Source organism: Chelonia mydas, chromosome 24, assembly GCF_015237465.2.
Source record: "Chelonia mydas isolate rCheMyd1 chromosome 24, rCheMyd1.pri.v2, whole genome shotgun sequence".
NCBI lineage: Eukaryota > Metazoa > Chordata > Testudines > Cheloniidae > Chelonia > Chelonia mydas.
This window is the reverse complement of record NC_051264.2, coordinates 2296282-2318539: the sequence shown is the minus strand read 5'-3', so window position 1 is coordinate 2318539 and position 22258 is coordinate 2296282. Positions and strand designations below refer to the sequence as shown.

Genomic DNA, 22258 nt, shown 5'->3' with positions numbered 1-22258 from the left:
TCCATTTGTTGGATCAGAAAGATGGCCCTGAGTCAGTTCACATTCAGCCTGTTGATATTAAAAACTCTTTCTTTGTCTATTCTTCTCTGGGAAACCCACTGTGAACCAGTCTATGCAAGCCTCCATGGGAGTGGCACCTCTGTGCAGGTGTTTACAATTGTGAGTAATTTACCTTAATCACCTCTCACTGTTCTAGTTCCCCCTTCAGTAGAAAGGTGCATCTATACAGCCCCTGGCCCACAGTGATACATAAACATTATACGGCATGTTCCCCCAATGCTAGAGTGTGAGGTTACAATATCTGTCACAATTTCTGTGTGAATTTGAGAACGGAGTAGTAATCACAAACACAGACGAAATATAATTGTATCAGCTAAAAGAGCGACCTGTGCAGCAGAATTTGTTTTGTAATTAATAGGGACCTCAAGATCAAAGGGTGTCTCAGATCCTACAGAAGAACTGAGAAATTGTATACAAGTTCTAGTGACTCAGAGCTAGTCTAACCACTTCTCTTGACCTGTTTTCTTTGGTGAACTGGATAAGTCTGACATGAATCAGCCTCGTTATAACTATTGAGGTGTCACATTAGTGATAGTCTTAATTTAGGACTGATTCTTCCATACACAATATCTGATTCTCATGAAGTACAGAACCTACTGTGGGACTCTGGACAAATCACGTCTCCCTTCTGTGCTTCAACAGCTGTAAAATTGGAATAGAGGTAGTTACTTGCCTTTTAGGCAAGGTGTAAGGAGTAATTAATCAAGGTTTATGCAGCAGTTTGAATACATAAAAGAATATATGAGCTCTAAGTGCAATGAAAATTATTTCCTCACCTGTTATTGGATGGCCTAAAGTACAGTGCCATATCAGAAAGGAAATATGAACTTACATTTCTTGCTCACCTTGTAGCACTGCTGAAGCTACAGAATACTTGTCCCTAACTGGGAGGTATCTCTCATGTCATGGGAAACTGGAAAATATTAGTAATGTAAGCTTTACCTCCTAATCACCCAACATCCTGCTCGAAGTGGCAGGCCAGGATTTAAAAAAAAATATGATTTCCAGTTTTCCCGAAACTAAACTATGCAGTCTCTAGAACAATAATAACTATTGAGCTTTTTGTCTCTTAACATCCCTCCTCCCTCCAATGTCCATGTTGATGTCAAAAAATCAAAAACATAATCAATGAAAAAATTCTATCTGTCGAGAACCCCACACATTTAAAAGGTAATTGATTCATTTGTGGTTCCTGCCATGTCAAGCCATGGTACCTCAGGTCAGTTTATAAAAACAATGTTCATTAGCAGGACTGTGGGTACACACTATCTTGAAACCTCTTGGATTTCATTACTGAACTAAAACACAAATTCTGTTGGGAGAATGGACTTAGCTGTGTTTGCTACATGTCTCTTGAGTCCATTTTTATCATGTCTTTTGATTCTCACATAAAAGACTAGAAATTGCTGCAGGGCAGGCTATGAACACATCAGTACAAACAACTGAATGCATCTGATGAAGTGGGCTTTAGCCCATGAAAGCTTATGCTCAAATAAATTTGTTAGTCTCTAAGGTGCCACAAGTACTCCTCGTTCTTTCTGTTGATACAGACTAACACGGCTGCTGCTCTGAAATGCTTTAAGGGTTAGTTGGTGTTTTATTGGTGGATCAAAATCCAGAATCTCAATATGAAGCTGAATGACATGGCATTGCTCTGGATCTTGAATGGTCATCTAAAGGAGTGCAAAGTGAATGTTGGATATCAGAACTTGTAGAGTTTACTTCCATGATTGTCTACTTCTAACTAGATTCTAATCTCTACATGTCACTGAGGGATTGGGGTAATACCTTACCTATGATTTACAGACTCTTGCCCGGCCTGCTGGTTTTTGCACTACAGGGCTCGAATGAGATTTAAGAATATAAGAATGGCCCTACTGGGTCAGACCAAAGGTCCATCTGGCCCAGTATCCTGTCTTCCGACAGTGGCCAGTGCCAGGTGCCCCAGAGGGAATGAACAGAACAGGTAAGCATCAAGTGATCCATCCCCTGTTGCTCATTCCCAGCTTCCGGCAAACAAAGGCTAGGGTCACCATTCCTGCCCATCCTGGCTTAAAGAGGGAACAGGCACTGGTGGCCTGCAAAAGAGTGAATTTTTACCCACACTCCCAAATTCACAAGGGTATTTAGGTGCCTCTCTCACATTGGTTTCAATGTGCTAAGTAGCTAAGTAGCTCTGTGAATCTAGGCCACAGAGACTGACAAATAAGGAATGGAGCAGAAAGGAAAACCAGAACACTGATATTATGATGCAGAATCAGTTTAATGTGAATTAGAAGAGGAGCACATGGAAACAGACAGAAATAAAAAGAATCTATTTCCAGGGTTTCGAGATAGTTAACAATGAATCACCCGCTCCAAGGTGAGACATTTCACACCAGATGTTCTTCTTTCTTCGTGGCAGCTGTAGCGTTAGACATTCAAGTCCTGTTTGTAACCATTTTAAGGTACTTGTTTCATCCCAGTCAGGGTTAAATGAGACAAAGCACAATATGAGCAGAGCACTAAGCAACTTCTCCATGATACATTTTCTGTAGCAAAATTAAAGCCAGAAACAAAAAGTACATATTCACGAAAGGGCTAGAAAACCCAGGGCCTAATTCTCATTGACACAAAGATCCTTGTACACTGCTCTGTAAGGAGCATTCAAGTGAGTGCAAATGTTATTTCTGCCAATCTTAAGGCCCTTGCTTCATTTACACTATCAGAGTGGCATAAAGGAGTCTGCATGGACTTAAGATTCAGGCCCTCGGAGAATTATAGAGGCAGATAGTACAGAAGGCATTTGAAGAAAGAGTCATAAAATGTAACCTGGGAAATACAGATATGGGGTAGTTTTATAGAGTTACTAGGCACTCACAGCTCTCATTGGAGTCATGGGTGCTCAGCCGTGAATCCACATCTTGCTTTTCATATCCTTGTTGTTCCTTGTTCCTGGGCTATTCCTGCTGGGTTTAACAGGGCCAACATTTTCCATAGGGGTACCAATGGCCCCATCGGGAAGAGTAAGGGTAGTAGCAATCGTAACCATGGCCCCACCCCAACCTGGATTGCCTCCCATAACCCCATGGCCTCCCGCAGCCGTAATGGCCCCTGGAACCGTGCCAGCACCCGTGACTCCAGGGGTTATAAAACAATTCCTCATTAATGCTTTCATCGAAAGTCATCTTTCTGCGCTGGAGGTAAACCTAAAACAAACAGCAGGGAAAAGAGTCAACACAATGCTCTAGGGCTAGTGGAATAAAAGACTGAATGCTCAGTTATTACTGTGTTGGAGGCCATGGAGAGAGAGAGAGACAGAGTGAGATGGAACAGAGAAATTATGACCTAGACACTCATTTCCTGGCTATATATTCCCTCCCATTCCCTCATTCTAATAGTCTTCCTTCACTCATTCTTAGCCTCCTTCTTAACCAACCCCTTTAATTCTCTCTCAGCCCCTTTATCTGAAAAATACTGATGGCAAAGTAAATATGTGCTACAGACTCTTCCTATCACGCATTGTATTCTCTTTTACAGATGGTTGGGGCAAAGTCTGGCTGGGACAAAGGTAATCATGTTCGTGTCTTTGGGAGGATTTAACCTCAGCATGGAGACGACTTCTCTCTAGAACCAGAACATGGCGCTTTGGCTTCTAAAGCTTGTGAGTCAGAGATACTTGCTAATGAATGAATGGACAATAGTCATTTCCCAAGGAAACACACGAAGGAACAGATCTTGAGCTGGATTAAATCAGCTCAGTTACAGACTTCAGTGGAGCTTTGCTAACCTACACCAGCCTAAGATGTGCCTCTGAAATTCTTAGTTGCACACAAGAATATAATAATTGTCACACTATGTCAGACCGGTGGGCCATTTAATCCATTATACTGTCTCAGGGTGTTGAGTATCAACCATTTACCAATGAAGTAAAAGAAGAGTGTGTTAGTCATTTGTGGATGGAAGTGGGAAAAGCTTCTTCCCCAAACCTCCTAGCTAATACTGGGGTTGGAGATTATTCAAAGCTACCAAAGGGATTCCAGTTCCCTATTTTCAATTAAGAGTCATAGGAATTGGGTGTCAGAAATATATATGTTGCTCTGCAAATCCCACCATTAACTTCTAAAGCATGAATCCACCAAAGTCTGCTACTTAAAAACTGTGAAAAAATATGGAAAAACTCCTTAGCACTGCTAAAAATCACAGAGTCTAGTTGAAAAATTCAGTCCTAAATTAAAACCATTACTAATGTGACACCTCAATAGTTATAAAAAGATTGATTCAAATCAGACTTACCCAATTCACCAAGGAAACGAAGTCAAGAGAAGTGGTTAGAAGAGCTGGACTCACAAGAGCTTTTAAACTGTTTGTCTTACCACATGGAGGACTGAGACATCATTGTGCATCAGGTCTTTATTAGTTACAAAACAAATTTTGTTGAACATGTCACTCTTTTAATTGATATAATTGTTTTCCTCAGTGCTTGTGGTTATTAATCTCTCCTTAAACTCACATGGAATAATGTGCACATTACACCCAGCAGGAATCAATTGTACTAAATATTTTATGGATGAACTGTATTCCTGGTCTCATTCGCCTGACTTCATTGGCATTACACTGAGAATGAATCTGAAGGAAATTCAGAGCCAGATCTGTGCATCAGTATCATGTATAGGAATCCAATCTGGTCCTTGAAATCCATGCTGGTATTGGTTAGGGATATTCTGGCATTTGCCCACTGTAATTCTTTAGACTCAATCAGCCTTCATTCTGCATACTCAGCACATCCACCCATAATGCAGCTGAACCAACGCCCATGGAAATGAATGGGTAGCTAATCCATTGACTTCAGTGGGCTGTTCATGAAGCCATATGGCTTGAAATTAACCCTGGCAGAGGGGCAATACAAGAGCTATAAACCCCATAAGTCCCACTTACACATTCAAAAATAGCTCTTCTCACACTCCTAAGTTTGCATAAGCTTTTGTGCTGCCCCTCTGCCCTGGGGTGAATTTCACCTTACGGTGATTAGAAATACAGCTCTCAATAGAGTTCCAGGTATGTCACCAATGGTGTGGAATTAGCATGATCACCACGGCAGAGCCGCACAAAGCTGTTTATTGCGGGGTTGCTCATTGTTCACACCGAGGGTTGGTGGGGCAGTGTTTTATACAATCTTTGAGTTATAACTTTGACTCTGTACGGCCTCAGAAAATGCAGAAAATGAGAAAATGCAGCTGAGGTAGCCCACGAGAAGCACAGGAGAGATGGCAAAAAGGGAGCATTGGCCAAGTAGGAGATGGCGGTTGGATAAGATTAGGCTAATGCAGACTCCGACCAGCCAAAAGTCATGCTTTCAGATCCTTCTCTTGTATAAAGTGTTCCACCTATAATCCTTGCAGCGTTCTATATGCTCCAGTCAGTGGCTCCTCTTACCAGGGGGGAAGGAAGAGAGTGTCTTTGATTTTCAGCTGTCACTGTAGTGAACAGAGCTGGAAAGATTTCCACCAGCTGAGGTTCTGGCCCATAAACTATACAATGGCATTTTATACAATAGAGAAACACATAGCTGCTATTTAATGAAAATCAAATAGTTTCAAATTTGGAGGCTAGAAATCATGACCTGATTAAGGTATAGAAATAAGAGAACTTGACATGCATTTTAAGTGACGCTGTTGCTCAAATCATGGGCATTTTCCAAGATTGAACTATTAATATTGTCCTTGGAAAATCCTAATCACTGTTTGTGAAGTGCTTTGATACCATGAGTTCTGAGGAAGCCTTACAAAGCATGCAGCAAGCGTGTTATCCCCATTTTATATGTAGATAAACAGAGGCACATTGAGTTGAAGGTCACATAAGGAGTCAGGTGTAGAGACAGAAATAAAAGCCAATAGTCCTGACAACTCGTACCAGATGTTATTCTGAGATGAACACCATTAGACTGCATTACAAGACAACATTAGTAATGTGTGCTGTTGTCTTGTTAATAACATTTAGTATTTTTGACTTCCTAATATGCCACTGACATGACTATAATTGTTACAGAGACTCAATTATGTTGTTGTTTCTTTTGTTTTTTGGTGTTTTATTTTTCTGGGAGCTTCTGGATGAATCATCTTCTGGGCTTCTGTATGCATGTAGACAATAATTCTCCAAAGGAATGACAAGTGTATACATAACATATGGGTCCATTCATGGTGTAGTATAGAATCATAGAATCTTAGAATCGCAGGACTGGAAGGGACCTCGAGAGGTCGTCTAGTCCAATCCCCTGCACTCAAGTCAGGACTAAGTATTATTTAGACCATCCCTGACAGGTGTTTGTCTAACCTGCTCTTAAAACTCTCCAATGATGGAGATTCCACAACATCCCAAGGCAATTTATTCCAGGTCTTAACTACCAAGACAGGAAGTTTTTCCTAATGTCCAACCTAAACCACCCTTTCTGCAATTTAAGCCCATTGCTTCTTCTCCTATCCTCAGAGGTTAAAGAGAACAATTAATCTCCCTCACTGTTCTCTTCTTCAGACTAAACAAACCCAATTTTTTAAATCTTTCCTCAGATGACATCTTTTCAAGGCCTTTAATAATTTTTCTTGCTCTCCTTTCTCAAATTTGTCCACATCTTGCCTGTAATATGGCACCCAAAACTGGACAGAATACTCCAGCTGAGGCCTAATCAGTGTGGAGTACAGTGGAAGAATTACTTCTCCTGTTTTGCTCACAACACTCCTGTTAATACATCCCAGAATGTTTACCTTTTTTGCAATGGTGTTAGACTGTTGACTCATATTTAGCTTTGATCTAATGTGACACCCCAGATCCCTTTCTGGAGTACTCCTTCTTAGGCAGTCATTTCCCATTTTGCATGGGTGCAACTGATTGTTCTTTCCAAAGTGGAGTAATTTGCATTTGTCCTTATTGAATTTCATCCTATTTACTTCAGACCACATATCCAGTTTCTCCAAATCATTTTTAATATTAATCCTATCCTCCAAAGCCTATCCTTACAACCTCTCCCAGCTTGGTATCGTGCACAAACTTTATAAGTGTACTCTCTATGCCATTATCTAAATGAAGAAATGGAACAAAACTGGACCCAGAACCGATCCCTGATGGGTCATAACCCTAATGATCATAATAAGGATCAGTATCATAATCTTCAGTTTACAATTCAAATATCCAGAAGATTGTGATAAGACCCTTACGTTTATTCCTGTGGAAAATCCCATTCCTCGCTTCTCTCCATCTGACTGTGACTATAAAGCAGAATCTTAACTCCAACCTCATATTTCCCTCCAAACATTTTCCCATCTCCTCCAGCAACATGGGCCCTGGACCTGTTCCACCTACATTAGCTGAGGTTGCAGTTAAGATTTGAAGAAGTGCTTTGCAATGTTGTGCTAGCTGTCTTGGGCCCAGGGTATTCGAAAGACAAGGCTGGAGAGGTAATACCTTTTGTAGGTGAAAGAGACAAGTTTCCACAGAACGATTCTTCTGCATGAGTTCGAAAACTTACACAAGTTGGTCCAATAAAATATATGACGTTACCTACTTTTTCTTTTGTTAGTGAAATATTTGGAAGCCGAGAAAGTGAAGGGTCTAAGAAAGTTTAGCATCAGTGAGAAGTGGGTAGCAAATGCTATCTAGATTACGGTGCGTTATTTGTAACTTTGTCACTTCCTCTGTGACCTTCACCCCAACGTAACTCTATTTATTTGTTTCAGAGTAACAGCCGTGTTAGTCTGTATTCGCAAAAAGAAAAGGAGGACTTGTGGCACCTTAGAGACTAACCAATTTATTTGAGCCTAAGCTTTCGTGAGCTACAGCTCACTTCATCGGATGCATACTGTGGAAACTGCAGAAGACATTATATACACAGAGTCTCCTTATATATATAATATAAGGTGCCACAAGTACTCCTTTTCTATTTATTTGCACATAAGACAGGAGTGATAACAATCTAGTGGATGTTCTATTTCCCCAGGACTCCAGATATCAAAGCACTTCACAAACATTCATTAAGGTTGTTGATATCCAAAGTCTTGGATTATTACGATGGCAATAGTTTCTTACTGGAAGACGCCCTTCGAATGAGCAATAGAGTCACTTTAAAAATGCATGTCAAGGTTACTCGTGTCATTCTCCTAATTAAGTCATGATTTGTAGCTCAGAGTTTCGGACTATTTGATTTCCATTGAAAAAAAATGGCATTTCCTTTTCAGATAAAAATTCCTTGTCAAGTTTAAGAGCAGGAGATCAGCTGGCATAAATAAGCACAGCTCCATAGAATTCAGAGATGTTCGTGGCATTTGAATCAACATAAGCGTCTTCAACCTTGCCTGGTTAGAGGAAAAAGCCTTTGGGAAGAGAGGTTGTTACACTTTAAAAAACATTCTCATCATGCTAAGAAAGCTTTCTGCAAGCTCCGGGTCTTGCAACATGCCCTAAAGTTGGTCAGACGTTAAATTAATCTAACCTCATGACACAGCCTTGGCCGAGAAGGCCATATCTCCATTTTCCTGAGGCTTTATCAGCTGCATTTTCCTGCAAGACAAGAATTGTCTTGGCTCTTGTTGGAGGGAAATCATATTGCTGATGTTGTAAATGTTCCGGGATTGACCTCAAAGCCTTTATAAAATATTGCAATGCTTTTTATCACCCACCCTCACCTCAACGCAAGAGGAACCCAGCTGTAGGCAGCACCATGAGCTTCTGCCATCATGATCATCCTGACCCCACAGCATTGGTGACATAACTAGAGGTAGATTATGAACTGAATTTCTAATCAATGTATGGGGAAATTCACCCCTGCACAGAGGACCAACACAATTTGAAAGATATAATGGGACTTAGAGAGTTCAAAGACCTTATCCTCCCTTTCTTCCAGGGGGAATTTTCAAGTCAGAAGGTCTGAGTCAAAACCCTCCCACGCTAATGTCTCACATTGATTTCAATGGGCATTAGATCTCGAAACTTGGGGTTACAGGTTCTGAACATTGAGATTTCCCCTCCCTCCTAGGAATTACAAGAGCAGTACAATGCCCGCAATACATATCAGCATATCTTAGCAGGACCAAACTGGATTCCTCTGCAGGACAGCAGACTGAGAAACTGATACAGCCCTGAATCTCCTTGACAATCACTCTCATTAGCACTCCTGAGGAGGTCACTAGAATGATACCAGGCACGAACGTGTCCCATAAAACTTTTAAAATGAAAGAAACCCGTGGGCTTGTATGTGCATGTTCTACCCCATGGGAGGCTGATAACACAACAATCCTGAACACAGAAGAAAACAATTATATCAATTGCAGGAGTCATGTGCCCAGCAACATCTGTTTTGTAACTAATTAGGACCTCGAGCAAAAGGATGTCTCAAATTCTCCAGGCTGTTTAAGAAACTGTATAAAAGTGCTCGCGACTCAGGGTTCTTTAACCACTTCTCTTGACTTCTCCTCCTTGGTGACCTTGGTAAGTCTGATTTGACTCTATCTTTCTATAGCTATCAAGACGTGTTCGTGATGGTTTGATTTAGGACTGAAACTTGCACATAACTCTGTGATTACTGGCTTTATTCAGGGGGTTTCCCACTGGAAAAAATGGTAAGTTATTAAGTTGCAGGCATTGGTGGATTCAGGGTTTAGACGTTAAGGCTGCAATCTTTCAGAGGTACATAGGAATTTCTGGACACGAGGTCCTCTTTATTTTCATTAAGAATAAAGTGTTCAAATGCCTTTGGTAGATTTGAAAAATCTCAGACCCAACTTTTCAGTTCGTGGGGTTAGGAAGAAATTCCCCCAGTTTATTGCCGAACAGACTGCTTCTGTGTGCTTCTGCGTTCTTCTGTGGCAGCTGGTACCCAACATTCTTTCAGACACATTATCCTGATCTGATCCAGCAGGGCAATTTCTATGTTCTTCTGTGCACCAGGAGCATATTAAGATGCAGAGCCACAACTGGTGTAACTCCACTGAACTCAGTTGATCAGTGCTGATTGCTACCGGCTGAGGATCTGGTTCTTACTGTTTTGTTTTCCCAAAAGAATATTGTCCATTCATTCATTTGTAAGTATTACTGACCCACAAGGTTCAGAAGCCAAAGCACCGCGCTCTGATTTTGAAGGGAACTGATCTCTCTGCTGAGGTTAAATCCTCACAAGGAAACTATCCCGAACAAAATTGTCCCTCTCATGCTCCTTAGAAACATTTTGTAAGAAGGAATAAAAATCCCATGCGTGTATGACAGAAATACTCTGTGTTGTACGTTTACTTATTCCAAACAGTGTTCTTAGGAGAAATGGACTGAGAAGTGTTCAAAAGGGTTGGATAAGAGGGAGGCTAAGAGAGAGGGGAGCCAGAGGACTAGAAGGAGAAACTGGGAGGCAATAGGTAGCCAGGACATAAGGGTCTAGGTCACCATTTCTTTACCTCTCTCTATCTCCCTGGCCGGCAATACAGTAGTAACTGAGTTTTGACCCTTATTATTCCACTGGCCCTAGCGCATTGTGTTGACTCTTTTCCCTGCTGTGTGTTTCAGGTCAACCTCCAGCGCAGAAAGATGACTTTCGATGAACTCATGAATGATGAATTGTATTATAACCCCTACTGTTACCAGGGCTGGCGCGGCTATAGAGGCCATTATGGCTGCTATAGGCCCTGGGGTTCCTGGAAGCCATACAGGTATGGGTGGGGCCATCAGTATGGTGGTCACTACCCTTACCAATGGGGCCATGGGTACGGCTATGGAAAGTTCTGGCCATGTTTAGCCGAGGAGCAATAGGCCCGGAACAAGGAACAACCAGGAAACGTCAAGCGAGATACGGAATCACAGCTGGGCTTATGGGCAATGCCGTTCAGAAATGCTGATTGCGCACAACTCCCATGGGAGCTCTGAGTCCTCAGCACCTCCGGAAATCTGCCCAGGATCTTTATTTCCCCACTTACACTTTATGACTTTTTCCTCTATTGTCTTCCAGAACATCTGGTGTGAAAGGCGTCACCTTGTAACGGGTGATTTCTTGGCGACTTTCATGAAACCCTGGAAATAGGTTCTTTTTACGCTGCCTACTGTCTGTCTCTTCCTGTGTACTTCTCCTCTTTTTCACATTAAACTGATTCTGCCTCATAATATCAATCTTTTTGTTTTCCTTTCGGCTCCATTCCCGATTTACTAGCCACTATGGTCCAGATTCAAAAGAGCTACTTACGTGCCTAGCTCCCACTGAAATCACTGCGAGCCAGGCACCTAAATACCTTTGTGAATCTGGGTCTGTGGGTAACAACTCGCTGCTGGGCAGAGAACCAGTGCCTGTGCATTACTTAAGTCCCACTCAAGCCCTGTCTTGCCAAGAGCATCAGGTCTGGCAAAAGTCTGTATATCATAAGAGAGGTATTAGCCCTCTAGGTCCCCTCTCTTTACCAATTAGGTGTCGGGGATGCCTTCTGATTCACAGCTTCTAGACCTTGCCAGTCCCGGTTCAATCTCAAACAATAGGTGCTTGGTACCCCCAAGATGGGCAATGCCAACACTGAAACCATCCCTCCTATTCCCAAGGGGGTTTAATTAAAAGCCTGTCAGGTTTAAATTTCAGAAATCTTGTGCATCACTGGGCCTTGGTCCTGTGTAAAGGGAAGGGGCAACCTAAGCGCCCCCTTTTGGCCAGATGTGCCACTCTGGGTGAGCCACCTTACCGCACCCTACCTGTGTCAACCCATGCACCTGCACAGTTCAGAACAACGAAGAGACAAAACAAACTAGTCCAAAGAAGTGTGTTTCCCTTAATGAAGCCCCGGGGACAGGAGCCCATGTAATAACAAACCAAATGCCCTTTTTGCCAGATCCATGTTCAGATCCCACTCACTAAAGTCCAGACAAAGTCTCTTGTGCCTGCGCGGGGTAAACTTCCACAGCTGGGAGATCACCGCCTCTTACAGGCTGGTCAGCTCCTCATGTCCTCTCCCCTATCCAGCTGCTTCTTCCGGATGAACTAGTCACTAGCACAGAGCAGGGAGTCTCCTTATTTGCACACCGTCTGTTCTGTTTGTGGCCTCCAGGCTGACTGCTTTTAGGGGAGTACGCTGCTTCACATACCTCCCTACCGTGAGTGACCAGTTGGTGCACTCACCCAATAGCCAGATCTCCTCATCTGTTCGTGAGAAGAAGTCCACCTTCTCACGCTCCTTTTTAGGACGGTGTCCTACCCAGACCCAAAAGAACTGCAATGCCAAGTACCACTGGGTAACACAGGCATTTGAGTCCTTCATCGTCTGGAGCCAACACAGAACTTCACGATCTGTCAGCAGGACAAGTGCCCCTCAGTAGTTAGTCTCCTTATTTCTCACCTGGCATTTCCTTGGGTTTACTCTCACATTGGCCTCTCGTCGCCTGGATTTGAAGGCCCAGACTGGATCTAAATGACCTGACTGGATTGCTCATGCACAGATACAACTCTGGATATCAGTAACTCCAGTGAAGTCAGGAAGGTAGTTTGCCCTTAAAACTTTTCCTGCCAAAGAAACCTGCAGGGTGTAATGTGTGTATCGTACTCTTACAGTTTCATGTAAATACGTCTGTATTCCCCCACTGTGGCCCCTTCAAGTTTCCGGTTCCCAGGCAACAGTGCTCTTGGGTGGAGATCTGCCTCTCTCTCTCCCTTCTCACAGGGTGCTTTCAGGCTGCAGGAGCTCCCTGCCTTACCCTCTGATATCCCCAGCAAGCCTGACTACCTAAAGGTGAGCACCTGTAGCCCCTGTGCCTTCTTTTCTCTCTGAGGTCTATGAACAGTGGAGTGCCTTCAGTTACACGTTACCACACAGCTCCTTCGGTGCAAACACCTCTACTCTTACGGTAAAGGCATTTCGGAGAAAGCAGAGGAACAACAATAAAAGTTCCTATAAGCATGCTCAAAGCTTACCAGAGGGCACCATCAGCCTCCTGGGGCCCTAGCAGGCCAAAGTCTTTCCTACTCTTCGGCAAGGATTGGGGACCTACTTGGCCAGAAGGTCCTGTATGGTTGTGGACCAGAAAGAAGGCTCTGAGTCAGTTCAAGTCCAGACGTTTTATACCAGAAGCCCTTTCTTCGTTGGTCTTTGGAAAATCCAGCATGAATCAGAGAGAGATGGTACCTCTGTGCGGATGTTTACAGACGTCTGCATTTTACCTTCATCACCCACGCACACACTGTTTTAGTTTCTAGGGAAGCAGTGAGACCCTTCCCGCTGGAGTAAAACACAATCCTACGTTCAATCTCTGACCCACAGTGACATGTAAATTTCATACAATACATTCCCGCAAAGTTATTGCATATAATTGCGATATTTCTCACAACTACTAGGTGAGGTTGAGAACAGACTGGAAATCACAAACACGAAGGAAAACAATTATATCAGTTGAAAGAGTAATGTATGCAACAACATTAATTTGCAACTAATAAAGACCTCAGGAACAAAGGGCATCTCAGACCTTCCAGGAGATCTGAGAAACTGTATAAAAGCTCTTTCAACTCAGGGCTATTTCCCTACTTCTCTTCACCTCTTTTCTTTGCTGAACTGGGTACATCTGATGTGAATCACTCTCTTTATATCTATTGAGGTGCCACATTAGCGATAGTTTCCATTCAGGAGCAAATCTTGTAGTTTGCATGACTAATACTATCTCAGTTCCTGATGAATCCTCTAATCAGTCCATCTCTTCCCCCTCTATGCCCACGCAGCTCTTAAACAGAAATTCTTCCAGACCTTAATTCTGGACTCAGCAGTCCTCTCTTCATCATAACTGCCCATTCTCCATCCTGGTTTTCATTTCTTCGCTGCCACATCCTCCACTCTTACGTAGAGATTAGAATCAATCTAGAGAGCCATCATTTATGCCAGTGTACTGTGGGCGTACATTTTACAAGTTCTGACACTTGACACTCGCTTGCGCTCAGCTTGCATGATCCAGAGCAAAAGCAGATGGGACCCAGAGAATTCAGCTTCAAATGGAGATCGATTTTTAACAATAGTTTTTCTTTAGGAAAACCTAGTCTGTTCTCAGTTACGGGTGTTAGTTGTGACAAATAATGAAACCACATGCAGAATCTTTGGGGAAATGCTTTGTATTAAGATTATCTCTCACTGTGTGTAAAGCAATGTAGGGATGATTGTGTCTGATACACACAAAGAGGAGGGATACCACAGCTCCTGCAGGAACTAAAACAGTAGGGGGTGATTAAGGTAAATCATTGAGGAATGGAAACCCTTCCAGAGAGGTACTACCCCCTGGCAACCTGGCATATGGTTGTGCAGCCTTCAATCCCTGGGTGAGAAGGGAGCCTGATGCGGGTCTCCAACCAAGAACGCTGACAACCGGGAGCTGAGGGAATCACACAGGGGGCTACAGTTGCATTTACACGGAAACTGTGATCGTGTGATATTCACGTTACATCCACATACAAATCAGTACTCATGTGCCTCTCTCACGCCGATTGCAATACAGGTTATGTACCTCATTAGTTCTCTGACTCTCTGCCACAGTGGTTGGTAAATAAGAAATGGAGCAGAAAGGAAAACCAAAAGGCTGGTAATATGATGCAAAAGGACTTTAATGTGAATTAGAAGAGAAGGACATAGCAAGAGACACAAGGAATGCAGAGCAGAAAGACTATATTTCTAGGGTTTCAAGAAGGTCTACAAGAAATCACTGGCTCCACGGTGATGCATTTCATACCAGACGTTCTTCTTTCTTCATTGCAGCTGTAGCGTTAAGAGTAAAGTCCTGTTTCCAGCATTTTTATTCCAGTCAGCATCAAATGAGACAAAGCAGAATGGGAGCAGAGCACTACGCTCTTTCTCTGTGAGTCATCTTCCGTAGCAAAGTTAAAGGCAGAGACAAATGGCCCATACTCAGGAAGAGGCCAGAACACCCAGGGCCTAATTCTCACTGACACTAAGATCCCTTTACGTTGCTCTGTAAGGAGCCTGCTCGTGAGTGTAAATGTTATTTGTGCCAACTTTAAGGTCCCTGCCTCAGTGACACTGCCAGAGTGGCCTAAAGGGGCCTTCATGGATTGGGAGTCAGGCCTTTAGAGAGTTCTAGAAGAAGCCGTTAGAATAACGGTGGGGAGGGATAGCTCAGTGGTTTGAGCATTGGCCTGCTAAACCCAGGGTTGTGAGTTCAATCCTTGAGGGGGCCATTTAGGGATCTGGGGCAAAAAAAAATTGGGGAGTGTGCCTGCTTTGAGCAGGGGGTTGGACTAGATGATCTCCTGAGGTCCCTTCCAACTCTCATACTCTAATAGGAGGCATTAGCGGAAACAGTCATAAAGGGAAATACAGCTACTAGGTAGGTTTCCTGAGGCACTGAGCAATCACAGCTCCCATGGCAGTGGTGGTTGCTCAGCATTTCTGAAAGCCATTGCCCATAAGCTGATCGGTGAATCATATCTTGCTTTTCGTTTCCTGGTTGTTCCTTGTTCCGGGTCTATTGCTCCTCAGCGAAACATGGCCAGCATCGTCCATAGCCGTACCCACTGCCCCATCGGTAAGGGTAAGAGTAGCAGGAATCGTAATTAGGGCACCATCCATAACTGTATGGCCTATAGTAACCCCATGGCCGATAGCAGTCATAATGGCCCCTATAACCGCCCCAGCCCCCATTCCAACAGGGGTCACAGCCCCAACGATGAGAAATCTTTTGGTGGTGGTAAGTCATCTTTCTGCGTTGGAGGTAAACCTGAAACACACAGCAGGGAAAAGAGTCAGCGTAATGCATTAGAGCCAAGAGAATGAAAAGGAAAAAGCTCAGTTCCTATTGTAATGGGGGCTAGAGAGAGAGAGAGACGGAGCCAGGAAATGATCATCTAGCCCCTTAGTTCCCAGCTCCATTTTGCCTCCTATTGCCTCGTCCTAGTCCTCTTGCTCCCCTCTCTCTTAGCCTCCCTCCTACCCAACCCTTCTCAACCCTTCTGAGTCCCTTTCTCTTAAAAAAACTGACTGGAAGAAATAAACGTACAATATAGAGTATTTCTGTCAGACACTCATGGGATTTTTCTTCCCTTATATAAAAGGTTTATACAACGCTTGGCAGGGACAAATGTGTTAAGATTAGCTTGTGAGGATTTTACCTCAGCTTAGAGACCAGTTCTCTCCAGAATCGGAGCATGGCACTTTGGCTTCTGAAGCTTGTGAGTCAGCAATACTTACAAATCAATGAATGGACTATTCTTTTGTCAAAGCAAAATACGAAGAACCAGAAACCTGAGCAGGCAGATATCAGCACTGGTCAACTAAATTTAAGGATCTAAGCTAACTTACGCTACCTGAGGATCTGCGTCTGACATGGCTACTCATGCGCACAAGACCACAGAAACTGCCCTCCTGGATCACACCAGAAGTCCACGTAACGTCAGTCTCTCTGAACTATTGTTGAGCAGCAGCTGTCACAGTATAAAGAAGCACACAGACGTGGTTTCTTATGCAATAAACTGGGGAGGTTTCTTTCTAGCACCCCTTAGTGAAAAGGTGGGTATGAGATTTTTCCAATCGACCTAAGAGATTTGAACACCTAATTCTTAAGGGAAATAAACAGGCACTAGGGTCCCAAACGCCTAGGTACCTGTAAAAATTGCAGCCTTTGCTTCTAAACCATGAATCTACCAATGCCTGCAGCTGACTAACTGCTATTGTAATGGAGAAGCCCCTCTCCGTAGCCAATATTCACAAAGTTACTTGCAAGATTCCGTCCTAAATTAAAACCGTCACGTATGTAACATTTCGATAGCTCTAGAGAGTTTGAGAGAAACAGGACTCACCGAGCTCACCGAGGAGGATAAATCAAGGGAAGTGGTTAAAGAGCCCTGAGTGCCGAGCGCTTTTATACAATTTCGCAGACTGCCAGGAGAATCGGAGACAACCTTTAGTTTAAGGTCTTAAATGATTACAAAACAGGCTTTGCTACGCACGTCACTCCTTCATCTGATATAATTGTTTTCAAGATTGTTGTGTTTTCAGCCTCCCATGGCATGACATGCACACAACACCCTTTCGGTTTCAGAGTAGCAGCTGTGTTAGTCTGAATCTGCAAAAAGAAAAGAAGGACTTGTGGCACCTTTGTTAGTCTCTAAGGTGCCGCAAAAACACCCTTTAGGTTTCTTTCATCTGAAAGGTTTTATGGGGCACAATTTAACCTGGAATTATTCTAGGGACCTCCATCAGATTTACAGGAAGAATTAATGCAAAGGTTCGTCAGAGCTGTATCTATTGAACAATCTGCTGTCCTGTAAATGAATCCAGTCTGGTCCTTGTGAGCCAAGCCGGTATGTGTTGCGGGCATCGCACAGTTCCTCTTAAAATTCAAAGGAGGGAAGGAACGCTCTCCAAAGCCTGAACCCTCAAGTTTTCTGATCTACTGCCCATTGACGTCAATGACAGCCATTCCTCTGGCTGGGTGGGTTTTCTCTCAGGTATCGGACGCAAACTTTCTCAGTGTACTCTCTATGCCATTATCTAAATCATTGATGAAGAAATGGAACAAAACTGGACCCAGAACTCATCCCTGATGGATCATAATCATAATGATCATAATAAGGATCAGTATCATAATCTTCAGTTTACAATTCAAATATCCAGAAGATTGTGATAAGACCCTTACGTTTATTCCTGTGGAAAATCCCATTCCTCGCTTCTCTCCATCTGACTGTGACTATAAAGCAGAATCTTAACTCCAACCTCATATTTCCCTCCAAACATTTTCCCATCTCCTCCAGCAACATGGGCCCTGGACCTGTTCCACCTACATTAGCTGAGGTTGCAGTTAAGATTTGAAGAAGTGCTTTGCAATGTTGTGCTAGCTGTCTTGGGCCCAGGGTATTCGAAAGACAAGGTTGGAGAGGTAATATCTTTTGTAGGCGAAAGAGACAAGTTTCCACAGAACGATTCTTCTGCATGGGCTGGAAAACTTACACAAGTTGGTCCAATAAAATATATGACGTTACCTACTTTTTCTTTTGTTAGTGAAATATTTGGAAGCCGAGAAAGTGAAGGGTCTAAGAAAGTTTAGCAACAGTGAGAAGTGGGTAGCAAATGCTATCTAGATTACGGTGCGTTATTTGTAACTTTGCCACTTCCTCTGTGACCTTCACCCCAACGTAACTCTATTTATTTGCACATAAGACAGGAGTGATAACAATCTAGTGGATGTTCTATTTCCCCAGGACACCAGATCTCAAAGCACTTCACAAACATTCATTAAGGTTGTTGATGTCCAAAGTGTTGGATTATTACAATAGTAATAGTTTCTTCCTGGAAGACGCCCTTCGAATGAGCAATAGAGTCACTTTAAAATGCATGTCAAGGTCACTCGTGTCATTCTCCTAATTAAGTCATGATTTGTAGCTCAGAGTTTCGGACTATTTGATTTCCATTGAAAAAAAATGGCATTTCCTTTTCAGATAAAAATTCCTTGTCAAGTTTAAGAGCAGGCGATCAGCTGGCATAAATAAGCACAGCTCCATAGAATTCAGAGATGTTCATGGCATTTGAATCAACATCAAGCGTCTTCAACCTTGCCTGGTTAGAGGAAAAAGCCTTTGGGAAGAGAAGTTGTTACACTTTAAAAAACATTCTCATCATGCTAAGAAAGCTTTCTGCAAGCTCCGGGTCTTGCAACATGCCCTAAAGTTGGTCAGACGTTAAATTAATCTAACCTCATAACACAGCCTTGGCCGAGAAGGCCATATCTCCATTTTCCAGAGGCTTTATCAGCTGCATTTTCCTGCATGACAAGAATTGTCTTGGCTCTTGTTGGAGGGAAATCATATTGCTGATGTTGTAAATGTTCCGGGATTGACCTCAAAGCCTTTATAAAATATTGCAATGCTTTTTATCACCCACCCTCACCTCAACGCAAGAGGAACCCAGCTGTAGGCAGCACCATGAGCTTCTGCCATCATGATCATCCTGACCCCACAGCATTGGTGACATAACTAGAGGTAGATTATGAACTGAATTTCTAATCAATGTATGGGGAAATTCACCCCTGCACAGAGGACCAACACAATTTGAAAGATATAATGGGACTTAGAGAGTTCAAAGACCTTATCCTCTCTTTCTTCCAGGGGGAATTTTCAAGTCAGAAGGTCTGAGTCAAAACCCTCCCACGCTAATGTCTCACATTGATTTCAATGGGCATTAGATCTCGAAACTTGGGGTTACAGGTTCTGAACATTGAGATTTCCCCTCCCTCCTAGGAATTACAAGAGCAGTACAATGCCCGCAATACATATCAGCATATCTTAGCAGGACCAAACTGGATTCCTCTGCAGGACAGCAGACTGAGAAACTGATACAGCCCTGAATCTCCTTGACAATCACTCTCATTAGCACTCCTGAGGAGGTCACTAGAATGATACCAGGCACGAACGTGTCCCATAAAACTTTTAAAATGAAAGAAACCCGTGGGCTTGTATGTGCATGTTATACCCCATGGGAGGCTGATAACACAACAATCCTGAACACAGAAGAAAACAATTATATCAATCGCAGGAGTCATGTGCCCAGCAACATCTGTTTTGTAACTAATTAGGACCTCGAGCAAAAGGATGTCTCAAATTCTCCAGGCTGTTTAAGAAACTGTATAAAAGTGCTCGCGACTCAGGGTTCTTTAACCACTTCTCTTGACTTCTCCTCCTTGGTGACCTTGGTAAGTCTGATTTGACTCTATCTTTCTATAGCTATCAAGACGTGTTTGTGGTGGTTTGATTTAGGACTGAAACTTGCACATAACTCTGTGATTACTGGCTTTATTCAGGGGGTTTCCCACTGGAAAAAATGGTAAGTTATTAAGTTGCAGGCATTGGTGGATTCAGGGTTTAGACGTTAAGGCTGCAATCTTTCAGAGGTACATAGGAATTTCTGGACACGAGGTCCTCTTTATTTTCATTAAGAATAAAGTGTTCAAATGCCTTTGGTAGATTTGAAAAATCTCAGACCCAACTTTTCAGTTCGTGGGGTTAGGAAGAAATTCCCCCAGTTTATTGCCGAACAGACTGCTTCTGTGTGCTGCTGCGTTCTTCTGTGGCAGCTGGTACCCAACATTCTTTCAGACACATTATCCTGATCTGATCCAGCAGGGCAATTTCTATGTTCTTCTGTGCACCAGGAGCATATTAAGATGCAGAGCCACAACTGGTGTAACTCCACTGAACTCAGTTGATCAGTGCTGATTGCTGCCGGCTGAGGATCTGGTTCTTACTGTTTTGTTTTCCCAAAAGAATATTGTCCATTCATTCATTTGTAAGTATTACTGACCCACAAGGTTCAGAAGCCAAAGCACCGCGCTCTGATTTTGAAGGGAACTGATCTCTCTGCTGAGGTTAAATCCTCACAAGGAAACTATCCCGAACAAAATTGTCCCTCTCATGCTCCTTAGAAACATTTTGTAAGAAGGAATAAAAATCCCATGCGTGTATGACAGAAATACTCTGTGTTGTACGTTTACTTATTCCAAACAGTGTTCTTAGGAGAAATGGACTGAGAAGTGTTCAAAAAGGTTGGATAAGAGGGAGGCTAAGAGAGAGGGGAGCCAGAGGACTAGAAGGAGAAACTGGGAGGCAATAGGTAGCCAGGACATAAGGGTCTAGGTCACCATTTCTCTACCTCTCTCTATCTCCCTGGCCGGCAATACAGTAGTAACTGAGTTTTGACCCTTATTATTCCACTGGCCCTAGCGCATTGTGTTGACTCTTTTCCCTGCTGTGTGTTTCAGGTCAACCTCCAGCGCAGAAAGATGACTTTCGATGAACTCATGAATGATGAATTGTATTATAACCCCTACTGTTACCAGGGCTGGCGCGGCTATAGAGGCCATTATGGCTGCTATAGGCCCTGGGGTTCCTGGAAGCCATACAGGTATGGGTGGGGCCATCAGTATGGCGGTCACTACCCTTACCGATGGGGCCATGGGTACGGCTATGGAAAGTTCTGGCCATGTTTAGCCGAGGAGCAATAGGCCCGGAACAAGGAACAACCAGGAAACGTCAAGCGAGATACGGAATCACAGCTGGGCTTATGGGCAATGCCGTTCAGAAATGCTGATTGCGCACAACTCCCATGGGAGCTCTGAGTCCTCAGCACCTCCGGAAATCTGCCCAGGATCTTTATTTCCCCACTTACACTTTATGACTTTTTCCTCTATTGTCTTCCAGAACATCTGGTGTGAAAGGCGTCACCTTGTAACGGGTGATTTCTTGGCGACTTTCATGAAACCCTGGAAATAGGTTCTTTTTACGCTGCCTACTGTCTGTCTCTTCCTGTGTACTTCTCCTCTTTTTCACATTAAACTGATTCTGCCTCATAATATCAATCTTTTTGTTTTCCTTTCGGCTCCATTCCCGATTTACTAGCCACTATGGTCCAGATTCAAAAGAGCTACTTACGTGCCTAGCTCCCACTGAAATCAGTGCGAGCCAGGCACCTAAATACCTTTGTGAATCTGGGTCTGTGGGTAACAACTCGCTGCTGGGCAGAGAACCAGTGCCTGTGCATTACTTAAGTCCCACTCAAGCCCTGTCTTGCCAAGAGCATCAGGTCTGGCAAAAGTCTGTATATCATAAGAGAGGTATTAGCCCTCTAGGTCCCCTCTCTTTACCAATTAGGTGTCGGGGATGCCTTCTGATTCACAGCTTCTAGACCTTGCCAGTCCCGGTTCAATCTCAAACAATAGGTGCTTGGTACCCCCAAGATGGGCAATGCCAACACTGAAACCATCCCTCCTATTCCCAAGGGGGTTTAATTAAAAGCCTGTCAGGTTTAAATTTCAGAAATCTTGTGCATCACTGGGCCTTGGTCCTGTGTAAAGGGAAGGGGCAACCTAAGCGCCCCCTTTTGGCCAGATGTGCCACTCTGGGTGAGCCACCTTACCGCACCCTACCTGTGTCAACCCATGCACCTGCACAGTTCAGAACAACGAAGAGACAAAACAAACTAGTCCAAAGAAGTGTGTTTCCCTTAATGAAGCCCCGGGGACAGGAGCCCATGTAATAACAAACCAAATGCCCTTTTTGCCAGATCCATGTTCAGATCATAGAATCATAGAATCATAGAATATCAGGGTTGGAAGGGACCCCAGAAGGTCATCTAGTCCAACCCCCTGCTCGAAGCAGGACCAAGTCCCAGTTAAATCATCCCAGCCAGGGCTTTGTCAAGCCTGACCTTAAAAACCTCTAAGGAAGGAGATT

General features: G+C 43.4%; 2 long non-coding RNA genes across 2 annotated transcripts; both read left to right on the top strand.

Moving 5' to 3' along the window:
• The first annotated feature begins 9439 nt into the window (after nt 1–9439).
• LOC119564151 lies at nt 9440–11172 on the top strand. The gene is made up of 2 exons (XR_005223014.2): nt 9440–9516; nt 10582–11172. It is a non-coding gene; the product is annotated as an uncharacterized LOC119564151 (long non-coding RNA).
• Nucleotides 11173–19645: 8473 nt separating this feature from the next.
• On the top strand, nt 19646–21378 carry LOC119564137. Its single transcript, XR_005223003.2, has 2 exons — nt 19646–19722; nt 20788–21378. It is a non-coding gene; the product is annotated as an uncharacterized LOC119564137 (long non-coding RNA).
• The last annotated feature ends 880 nt before the right edge of the window (nt 21379–22258 follow it).